Raw genomic sequence first — 4,574 nt, forward strand, 5'->3', positions numbered from 1 at the left:
CAGTTGGTTAACGCTGGTTTGTCTCAAACCAGGTCATAAACCCCAAAACTAAAAAGGTGAGAGTTCACAAGAATCAGAGCTCACAATTTAAACCTCATGGATTGGTCGGCACAAAGGTCGGAGTTCGTGGTAAGAGTCTTTAGTAACCATCTGTCCACTCCTGACTCCCTACATCGACTGTCCTTCGAATCCACCGCTCTTTCCCTCTCTCCTCTGCCCAGCCCAGAGGGATCCTGGGTAGTAGTGTAGTCCTAGACAGCCTTAGAGGAGGAGGAGGAGGGGGTTATGGGTAGTGTAGTCAATAACGGGTCAGAGTGTCCTGGCTCATCAGTGTTGGCTAGCTGTTGTTCTCTGCAGTCATGTATTTGAGGGCAGCGTAGCCGTATCGTCGAGACATGTTCTGTTGGAACTCCTCTTTCAGGGTCTTCAGGCAGACGCGATACTGCTTGTTGGAGCGGAACTTAGTGATGTCGAAACTGGGAGCATGAGGCATGTGGATCATAAGGCGTTGGGCAGAACCACAAACTCATACTCCTGGGACAGAGGACAGAGGACAGAGTTAGAAACACTAAGACAGCATCACTAACTCATACTGCTGGAAGAGAGGACAGAGGACAGAGTTAGAAACACTAAGACAGCATCACTAACTCATACTGCTGGAACAGGACAGAGGACAGAGTTAGAAACACTAAGACAGCATCACTAACTCATACTGCTGGGAAGAGAGGACAGAGGACAGAGTTAGAAACACTAAGACAGCATCACTAACTCATACTGCTGGAAGAGAGGACAGAGGACAGAGTTAGAAACACTAAGACAGCATCACTAACTCATACTGCTGGAAGAGAGGACAGAGTTAGAAACACTACGACAGCATCACTAACTCATACTGCTGGAAGAGAGGACAGGACAGAGGACAGAGTTAGAAACACTAAGACAGCATCACTAACTCATACTGCTGGAAGAGAGGACAGAGGACAGAGTTAGAAACACTAAGACAGCATCACTAACTCATACTCCTGGGACAGAGGACAGAGGACAGAGTTAGAAACACTAAGACAGCATCACTAACTCCTACTGCTGGAAGAGAGGACAGAGGACAGAGTTAGAAACACTAAGACAACATCACTAACTCATACTGCTGGAAGAGAGGACAGAGGACAGAGGAGGTGGAGAGAGAACTGGGTGGAGAGAGAAATTGATGGATGGAGAGAGTGGAGGTGTGGACACACGGAGAGGGGTGGAGGTGTACAGAGGGTGGAGGTGGAGGGTGAGTGATGGGTAAAGGTGTGTCCAGTACCTGTGAGTGACAGAGTGATGGGTAAAGGTGTGTCCAGTACCTGTGGAGTGATAGGTAAAGGTGTGTACCAGTACCTGTGAGTGACAGAGTGATGGGTAAAGGTGTGTCCAGTACCTGTGAGTGACAGAGTGATAGCTAAAGGTGTGTCCAGTACCTGTGAGTGACAGAGTGATGGGTAAAGGTGTGTCCAGTACCTGTGAGTGACAGAGTGATGGGTAAAGGTGTGTCCAGTACCTGTGAGTGACAGAGTGATAGGTAAAGGTGTGTCCAGTACCTGTGAGTGACAGAGTGATAGCTAAAGGTGTGTTCAGTACCTGTGAGTGACAGAGTGATGGCTAAAGGTGTGTCCAGTACCTGTGAGTGACAGAGTGATAGCTAAAGGTGTGTCCAGTACCTGTGAGTGACAGAGTGATGGGTAAAGGTGTGTCCAGTACCTGTGAGTGACAGAGTGATGGGTAAAGGTGTGTCCAGTACCTGTGAGTGATAGGTAAAGGTGTGTCCAGTACCTGTGATGACAGAGTGATGGGTAAAGGTGTGTCCAGTACCTGTGAGTGACAGAGTGATAGCTAAAGGTGTGTCCAGTACCTGTGAGTGACAGAGTGATGGGTAAAGGTGTGTCCAGTACCTGTGAGTGACAGAGTGATAGGTAAAGGTGTGTCCAGTACCTGTGGTGACAGAGTGATAGGTAAAGGTGTGTCCAGTACCTGTGAGTGACAGGTGATAGGTAAAGGTGTGTAGTACCTGTGAGTGACAGAGTGATGGGTGGGGAAGGTGTGTCCAGTACCTGTGAGTGACAGAGTGATAGGTAAAGGTGTGTCCAGTACCTGTGAGTGACAGAGTGATAGCTAAAGGTGTGTTCAGTACCTGTGAGTGACAGAGTGATGGCTAAAGGTGTGTCCAGTACCTGTGAGTGACAGAGTGATAGCTAAAGGTGTGTCCAGTACCTGTGAGTGACAGAGTGATAGCTAAAGGTGTGTCCAGTACCTGGAGTGACAGAGTGATGGGTAAAGGTGTGTCCAGTACCTGTGAGTGACAGAGTGATAGGTAAAGGTGTGTCCAGTACCTGTGAGTGACAGAGTGATGGGTAAAGGTGTGTCCAGTACCTGTGAGTGACAGAGTGATAGCTAAAGGTGTGTCCAGTACCTGTGAGTGACAGAGTGATGGGTAAAGGTGTGTCCAGTACCTGTGAGTGACAGAGTGATAGGTAAAGGTGTGTCCAGTACCTGTGAGTGACAGAGTGATAGGTAAAGGTGTGTCCAGTACCTGTGAGTGACAGAGTGATAGGTAAAGGTGTAGTACCTGTGAGTGACAGAGTGATGGGTAAAGGTGTCCAGTACCTGTGGAGTGACAGAGTGATAGGTAAAGGTGTGTCCAGTACCTGTGAGTGACAGAGTGATAGCTAAAGGTGTGTTCAGTACCTGTGAGTGACAGAGTGATGGCTAAAGGTGTGTCCAGTACCTGTGAGTGACAGAGTGATAGCTAAAGGTGTGTCCAGTACCTGTGAGTGACAGAGTGATAGCTAAAGGTGTGTCCAGTACCTGTGAGTGACAGAGTGATGGGTAAAGGTGTGTCCAGTACCTGTGAGTGACAGAGTGATAGGTAAAGGTGTGTCCAGTACCTGTGAGTGACAGAGTGATAGCTAAAGGTGTGTTCAGTACCTGTGGAGTGACAGAGTGATGGCTAAAGGTGTGTCCAGTACCTGTGAGTGACAGAGTGATGGCTAAAGGTGTGTCCAGTACCTGTGAGTGACAGAGTGATAGGTAAAGGTGTGTCCAGTACCTGTGAGTGACAGAGTGATAGCTAAAGGTGTGTCCAGTACCTGTGAGGTGACAGAGTGATGGCTAAAGGTGTGTCCAGTACCTGTGAGTGACAGAGTGATAGCTAAAGGTGTGTCCAGTACCTGTGGTGACAGAGTGATGGGTAAAGGTGTGTCCAGTACCTGTGAGTGACAGAGTGATAGCTAAAGGTGTGTCCAGTACCTGTGCATCCAACTCCATGACATGAGCCACTTTATTCCACCCAAAGCCAACGAGCGTCTGTCGTACTCTGGACTGTCCCGTCTCACCATCCGTAGGGTTCAAAGTCCGCTTCCCACTGGACCCTGTACGGCGTGGTGGCAGTCCTCCACTTAGCGGGTTAGTGGGAGCGTGACCTTCGTCCAGACATGGTACCTAGCAGGGAGAACCGGTAGATACAATCAATACTTTATTGCCAAGGAGGGTGAGGAGGGATTGTGGGGCGGCAGGTATTCTAGTGGTTAGAGTGTTGGACTAGTAACTGAAAGGTTGCTGGATCGAATCCCCCCGAGCTGACAAGGTAAAAAATCTGTCGTTCTGCCCCCTGAACAAGACAGTTAACCCACTGTTCCCCGGTAGGCCGTCAGTGTAAATAAGAATTTGTTGTTAACTGACTTTCCGAGTTAAATAAAGGTTGAATAAATAAATAAAAAATGGCATTCAAACCTACTTGGAGATAGTGTGACACCTTTTGATTAGAGTTTACATCTGGGAGTCCTTCTAGCTGAGTACTGATTGAACCCATCTGGGAGTCCTTCTAGCTGAGTACTGATTGAACCCATCTGGGAGTCCTTCTAGCTGAGTAGTGATTGAACCCATCTGGGAGTCCTTCTAGCTGAGTAGTGATTGAACCCATCTGGGAGTCCATCTAGCTGAGGAGTGATTGAACCCATCTGGGAGTCCTTCTAGCCGAGTAGTGATTGAACCCATCTGGGAGTCCTTCTAGCCGAGTAGTGATTGAACCCATCTGGGAGTCCTTCTAGCTGAGTACTGATTGAACCCATCTGGGAGTCCTTCTAGCTGAGTACTGATTGAACCCATCTGGGAGTCCTTCTAGCCGAGTAGTGATTGAACCCATCTGGGAGTCCTTCTAGCTGAGTAGTGATTGAACCCATCTGGGAGTCCTTCTAGCTGAGTAGTGATTGAACCCATCTGGGAGTCCATCTAGCTGAGTACTGATTGAACCCATCTGGGAGTCCTTCTAGCTGAGTACTGATTGAACCCATCTGGGAGTCCTTCTAGCCGAGTAGTGATTGAACCCATCTGGGAGTCCTTCTAGCCGAGTAGTGATTGAACCCATCTGGGAGTCCTTCTAGCTGAGTACTGATTGAACCCATCTGGGAGTCCATCTAGCTGAGTACTGATTGAACCCAATCTGGGAGTCCTTCTAGCTGAGGACTGATTGAACCCATCTGGGAGTCCTTCTAGCTGAGTAGTGATTGAACCCATCTGGGAGTCCTTCTAGCCGAGTAGTGATT

At 48.6% G+C, this 4,574-nt stretch overlaps 1 pseudogene; it reads right to left on the reverse strand.

Moving 5' to 3' along the window:
* Positions 1-322: 322 nt before the first annotated feature.
* LOC106592467 (LARGE xylosyl- and glucuronyltransferase 1-like) overlaps positions 323-4,574 on the reverse strand; it is a 182,305-nt pseudogene continuing 178,053 nt past the window's right edge.

This window comes from Salmo salar, chromosome ssa17, assembly GCF_905237065.1.
Source record: "Salmo salar chromosome ssa17, Ssal_v3.1, whole genome shotgun sequence".
NCBI classification, from domain to species: Eukaryota; Metazoa; Chordata; class Actinopteri; order Salmoniformes; family Salmonidae; genus Salmo; species Salmo salar.